The 7,513-nt window shown below is 38.2% G+C and overlaps 1 non-coding gene across 1 annotated transcript; it reads right to left on the bottom strand.

Annotated features, from left to right (window-relative positions):
• Positions 1–356: 356 nt before the first annotated feature.
• LOC146035017 (5S ribosomal RNA) lies at positions 357–475 on the bottom strand. The gene has a single exon (XR_014460426.1). It is a non-coding gene; the product is annotated as a 5S ribosomal RNA (ribosomal RNA).
• Between the last annotated feature and the right edge of the window lie 7,038 nt (positions 476–7,513).

Here is a 7,513-nt window from a genome sequence, read left to right as displayed (position 1 = left end):
ATTCATGATTATATTACTGTGAATTGATGCCAGAGTAATTTAATATCTCTAATAATTAGGTGATTAATGGTGGTTTAGGTGATATTATATAATTACACATACAGATAATGCCACTTATATGGGAAATTATTATATTAATGAGGTACAAGAAAATAAGTTGCACTGTGAAAGTGACCCAGCTATATAATTCCTGCTGGGAGTCTAAATGAAAAGTGTCAAGTTTTTTCATAGTGTCTATGATTAATTTAGGTAGTGAATATATTTATAAGTGACAGAATAAAACGGCAAGAGAGTGCTAGATGCTGTTTGTTGCGTGAACCATATAACTCTCCGGTATAATACAGGCTTCCTAATAGGTGCTACAGCACCAGGTTTTCCCAAGAGGTCTCCCAACTTGGTACTAGCCTGGCCCAACACTGCTTAGCTTCCAAGATCGAACGAGATTGGGCGTAACAAGTGTGGTTTGACTGTAGATTAATGCATCAATATAGGTTTGGTGTAAGTAGTGAAAGAGAGTGGAGAACTATTCAGAAAAGGAAGATAATTTAAAAAAGGAAGATAATTTAAAAAGGTTTTTTTACACAGAACAGGATATAAAAGTTTAAAAACCGGAATGACCTTATAAGAATGGCGCTATCTCATAGTTGTCATTAAAGCCCAAGGGATGTAGAGTGTTTAGTTCAAAAATCCAATACATTTCCCGCTGGGACAATTTGTTCGCCAGATCGCCACCTCTTGGTCCTAGTTTTACCCATTCAATGGCTTTGAAAGTCAATCCCTCCGGGTTGGCATTATGGTGGTTCTCAAAATGTTTATATATGGCGTGGCTGTCAATTTTATTCTTTATGTTCCGCTGTGTTGCTGAATTCTTAATTTAAGAGGTCTTTTTGTTTTGCCCACATATTTCAGATGACAGGGGCACTCTAGAAGATAAATAACGGATGTGGTGTTGCAATTCATAAAGTCTTTGATGTGGTACTCTTTCATGTCATTGTGGTTAGTAAATTTCTTTCTGGTGGGGTGGACGAATCATCTGCAGATGTTACATTTCCCACATTTGTAAGAACCCATGCATTTCAAACCAGGGTTTGTTTGGGTGTTTTTGGATGTTAATTAACTCAGTGCTAAAATGTCTTTCAGATTCTTGGATTTCCTAAAAATCACTTCTGGGTTAGGTGGTAGTATCTCCTTCAGGATGGGATCCATGAGTAATAGGTTCCAGTGGTTTTTTAGGCTCTGTTTGATTGTTGGTTCATGTTGGTTAAACGTAGTGATGAAGGCAATTTGTTCTTTTTTCTCCTTTTTTGCGTTGTATTCCAGCAGATTTTCTCTTTTGGCGTTCCTCACTTTTGTCCTTGCGTTCTGGAGGATTTGAGTGGGATATTCTTTTTCTTCAAATCTTTTGTTGTACAGCTCCAGTTGGGTTTCACATTCCTCATCTCTACTGCAATTTATTTTCATGCAATTTTACATGTATAGCCATTTTTTAATTGAATAAGTAGCAGGAAGTAATGTCATAGATCATCCTGAAAGGCATACAGGTATAAATATAGGTCTGAATTAATTTGCCCTCCACCCCTTAAAGAAGTCACATCGACGAAACGCGTTGGGGTACCTACCTCCTACCACCTCATAAGTTAAGCAACTTATTTATATCAGCATTTTATTCTTGATATTTTTTTGTATATATAAATATAGTACTTGAAATCCTTGAACTGTGCAGTTGTGAGTATTTGAAGCTGTCTTGAAAAAGGCCCTCTAGTGGCCGAAACGTCGACCTACAGGATCTGAGGATCCTTGAAGTAAGATCTATGTATTATTACAAGCAAGTACGAAATTAAAAGATTGATGTTTTTACTGGTGAGTGCTTTTCGTGGATTAATTATCCCATACACAGAATATATATATATATATATATATATATATATATATATATATATATATATATATATGTTATATTTTTTATATATATATATATATTCCCCCTTTTATATATATATATATATATATTTTTTTTTTATATATCTTTTATACCTTTGTACCTTTACCATGTACTCTTCTATTTTGTTACCGTCAGAGCTATTTTTCAGTAGGCTCCAGCAGGAACTGAGGCCCTTATTCTAGTTCACTCTTTCTGACAAAATATTTCTTAGATGGACAAAACCATGTGCACTGCAGGTGAGGCAGGTGTAAAACCCTACCCAAATCTAATTATCTCTGCACAAGTAACACCTGCCTCACCTGCAGTGCACATGGTTTTGTCCATCTAAGAAATATTTTGTCAGAAAGAGTGAACTAGAATAAGGGCCTCAGTTCCTGATGGAGCCTACTAAAAATATGCCTGGTTACCGTGCAATATTTGTCCAATTATGTACACCTGTTTTTTTACCACTGCCCTACCCTTTTATTGTCATCCCATTAAATATTCTATTTTTTATCTAAATTATTTCATCCACAATAATTAGTCGCCGCTGTCTTTTTACATTGCTATCTATAGATATATATATATATATATTTATAGATATATATCTATATAGCTATATATATCTATATATCTATATATATATATATATATATATATATATCTATGTATATATCTATAAAGATGGGGGGTTGTGACCTTTTCTGCGCTATAGGGTTAGCTGCACCTCTAACTACCTCGCTGTTAGTAGAGGTAAGAAATGAGTATGGAAAAAGGAAAAGTGTAGAGGTGCGCTAGTATAGGTTTCACCCAAATTTCATACACAATGGTGGAACAATATAAAATAATTTATTTTGTACAATAGTATAAAAACAATAAGTTCTCACACAAAAGATCATATCATAATTGGTACAATATTTGATACCACTTTTAACAAGTGTGTTTCCTGAAAAGACCCTACGCGTTTCGTCCCGGAGGGACTTCTTCAGGGGTAACAGGGTATTGATCTGTACTGTGTTCAATCTTAATTGATAGATGTACCAAAGAGAATCAGTCCCCGGGTGTTCGCTATCTGAGTGTCCTCAGCTTGGGGGTTAGATAGAAAGAGTCCGATTGATGACTTCACCGAATAAAAATTCTGCAGGTGGGTTAGGTGTGTCTAGTCAATCAGAGTTTGGAGGATGGATACCAGGTTGCCTGTTTGATTGTGCTGACCCTATTGCATGTATTCCTGATGACAATCTTTATTGGATCGAAACATCACGTTACGTCGGATATGGCTATTACTCTGGAAAAAATTGATGTAACAAAGACCTTGGTGAGTGCCCATATATAGATATATATCTATATCTATATCTATATCTATATATATATATATATATATATATATATATATATATATATATATATATATATATATATATAGATATATATATATATATATATATATATATATATATATATATATATCTATATATATATATATATATATATATATATATATATATTTATAAAGTCTTTTGAAGAGGCACTCCCCAGGGCTTATGTCAAAGCAGTTTTTTAATCAGGCATATGATCAGTACAACGTTTTGGTCCTATCAAGGACCTTCCTCAGGTAGAAACATCAGGTACATAAACACAGGGCCAGTGGGATCAGTAGCCTAAAAAGCCTAGGCTACTGATCCCACTGGTCCTGTGTTTATGTACCTGATGTTTCTACCCAAGGAAGGTCCTTGATAGGACCAAAACGTTGTACTACCTCACATGCCTGATTAAAAAACTGCTTTGACATAAGCCCTGGTGAGTGCCTCTTGAAAAGACTTTATATAATTGGATTTCCCTCTCTGTGGATAGATTGGGTTATCAAAGTGTGACACCCCAGTAAGTTGTTCTTGTGGATTGGAGTACGGCCATTTACTTGGATATAGAGAGAGAGAGAGAGAGAGAGAGAGAGAGAGAGAGAGAGAGAGAGAGAGAAAGAATAAATTGAAGCCAGCACATCCAATTTCTTAATGCAAGAAGAAAGTCTTTATGTAGAAAAAATTCAAATATCCATACATAATAGCAAGAGGTTCCATGGGATCAAAGCGATACATCCAAAGTTCAGTCAAATACTTAAACACAATGCTGATACACCATGGGGGTCCTCAGGTGGAAAACTCATGCCACCTGAGGACCCCCATGGCGTATCAGCATTGTGCTTAAGTATTTGACTGAACTTTGGATGTATCGCTTTGATCTCATGGAACCTCTTGCTATTATGCATGGATATTTGAATTTTTTCTACATAAAGACTTTCTTCTTGCATTAAGAAATTGGATGTGCTGGCTTCAATTTATTCCCTAGCAATTCTCCATTATGTGACTGCAGCACTTCGCAGTTGAAATTTACTAGTGGTGTGCATCATTGTCCTCCAACATATATATATATATATATATATGTATATATATATATATATATATATATATATATATATATATATATATAACTTGCGCTGTGCTGGCACTCTTCCTTCCAAAGCAGGTTACCGCGATGTGCTGGCACTCTTCCTTCCAAAGCAGGTTACCGCGGTGCAGGGAAAAAACAGGTAATGTAGGAAACGATTAACCCGCACCCATCGGATTTCTTCAGAATCAAATAATCACTCAGACGCCAGAGGCTTTAAGCAATGTTTCGGGGGTTTATTCCCGTCCTCAGGCTTGTTACCTTGGTAACAAGCCTGAAGTCGGGAATAAACCCCTGAAACGTTGCTTAAAGACAATGGCGTCTGAGTGATTATTTGATTCTGAAGAAATCCGATGGGTGCGGGTTAATCGTTTCCTAAATATATATATATATATATATATATATATATATATATATATATATATATATATATATATATATATATATATATATATATATATATATAGAAGGTGCTTGGGGATGCGGCGGCACTCAGAAGAACGACAGGAGGCAAGCGGTGTAGTGTACCGACGTTTCAAAAGCCCGTGGGCTTTTTTTATCAAGGTGCTATGGTGAGAACAAGTTACAAAGATGTGAATCTTACCTATATAGCAGTCAGCTCCGTCCGTGTATCCCACACGCTCCGGTCAGGCGGCGCTGAAAGATGACGTCACACCCATTCACAGGACGTGCGGGGCGCACGGAGAGAGGCTTGGCCGCTAAGAACCAATGAAAATGCAGCAGTAGTAAACAAAACACTCGTGCTGAAATGAAGGTATCATAAATATACAGATACTAATAAAAAAGGTGCAAAAACATAACTGAGCTGCTGCAAGCCTGTTTGTGCTTGTTTGCAAAGGATAAAGTGCAAGGTGCATATAAACAAATAACGACATATAACATACAATTAAAAGACAGTGCAATGAAAAGATTGCGGACTAGTTATTATAGATATATTACAAATATATTTGGTTCTCTCCTATGTAGATAATGAGCGCATACAAAAGAGGTAAAAATCTGCAAGATTTATTAGTACATAATAACATCAAGTACCCCCCTCCTGCGCAAACTACCTTTCTCAGCACGCCAAAATTGGGCTGCTACCGTTGTTGTGGATGCACGACATGCAGCCATCTAATACCTGGTGACAGCTTCTGTCATCCGTACACTGGCAAACGATATAAGATCCGACACCGATTAGGGTGTACGTCGAAATTTGTTATATACCTCATCAGTTGCCCTTGTGGCCGACACTATGTCGGCAAAACGGACCGACAATTCAAGGAGAGGGCAGCCGCACACAGATCGGCTATAAAAATCGCGATTGCCACCGGCAAAAGTGAACAGCCTGTGGCACGACATTTCAGCGAAGCTAGACACTCGATCGCAACACTGCGATACAAAATCATAGACCATGTACCCCCATCAATTAGAGGAGGAAACAGGTCTTTGGCATTGTTACAAAAGGAGAGTCGCTGGATATTCACGCTGGGCACCTTGGCCCCCCGTGGCCTTAATGAAAATCTGGGCCTCAATTGTTTCCTTTAGACATGACCGTAACAACACTTGGAGCATGCATTTATATCAATAATCTGATATAGTCGACACATTAAGTGTCAACATAAATGTTCACTATAATCACCTTCAGTTGGTCATATGCGTTTATAATATTCATGAAAATGCTATATACTAGTGAACTACTCCCTCTACTACATAGGAGAGAACCAAATATATTTGTAATATATCTATAATAACTAGTCCGCAATCTTTTCATTGCACTGTCTTTTAATTGTATGTTATATGTCGTTATTTGTTTATATGCACCTTGCACTTTATCCTTTGCAAACAAGCACAAACAGGCTTGCAGCAGCTCAGTTATGTTTTTGCACCTTTTTTATTAGTATCTGTATATTTATGATACCTTCATTTCAGCACGAGTGTTTTGTTTACTACTGCTGCATTTTCATTGGTTCTTAGCGGCCAAGCCTCTCTCCGTGCGCCCCGCACGTCCTGTGAATGGGTGTGACGTCATCTTTCAGCGCCGCCTGACCGGAGCGTGTGGGATACACGGACGGAGCTGACTGCTATATAGGTAAGATTCACATCTTTGTAACTTGTTCTCACCATAGCACCTTGATAAAAAAAGCCCACGGGCTTTTGAAACGTCGGTACACTACACCGCTTGCCTCCTGTCGTTCTTCTGAGTGCCGCCGCATCCCCAAGCACCTTCTATATACAGAGCATCACTGCCCTGCACGGAAGGCACCGGAGCCATTGAGCCAGATACAGCTTTTTGCTATATTGACAGAGCGGAGTGCCACCACAGCATCTTGTATTTAGACAGAGTCCCAGTGACCCAGTCTGGAAGGCACCCGGAGTCCTTTTCGTCTCATTACCTTATCTTTACTGGTGAACCTTTGAATCCTGCCTTGTGGAATCACCTCTGTGTTCCACAATAGCAGGTGACCTGTTTTTAACGCTTTTTTTCTTCAGCACTGCACCTGCCTTATACAGGCACAGCACATTGCACGGCACTAGCACTTTATTCAACAGTGCACTTTAAGTAAATTTTGTGGAACTACTGCACCCAGCACTTTTTCTAGCAACCATGAGTCACAACGCAGATGACCAAACCTTGGATGCAGCCACTATGCAGTCCAATTCAAGAGTGGAGCTCACACATGGGTCAACCTTTAGTTATTCTGACTCAGACTACGAAAGAGTCCTATTTAAAGACCCCTTCCCGGCAACTAATGAAATACCAGACCATCTTCAACTATACCAGGAATGGGCAAAACTCAAACGCAGAGAAACTGACTATTATTATCATGGTGTTACACTATCCGAATACGTGAGAGAGCGCAAAATCCCTCGTGGATTTCGTGTCAAAAATATACCAACCATAGGGAGATACAATATCCCTTTTTGCAAAACGTGGACATCCATACTGAACAAATGTTCACTTGATCTTATGGTGGCAGTCATAGAAGAAGTGGGCCGAGAGCTAAAAACCATTCGTGAGAAGCTCTCATCTTTCGAAACGCAACACCAACCCACGTTAAGCATGGACACTACAACAGATTGGCTAAACAAGTTAAACACCCAAATGGACAAATATAGAAAAGAGCTAGTCCAGTATAAAAAGAA

This window comes from Crinia signifera, chromosome 1 (assembly GCF_055691185.1).
Source record: "Crinia signifera chromosome 1, ASM5569118v1, whole genome shotgun sequence".
Lineage (NCBI taxonomy): Eukaryota > Metazoa > Chordata > Amphibia > Anura > Myobatrachidae > Crinia > Crinia signifera.
Note: the sequence above shows the minus strand (reverse complement) of the source record. Positions and strands in the feature narration are given on the sequence as shown.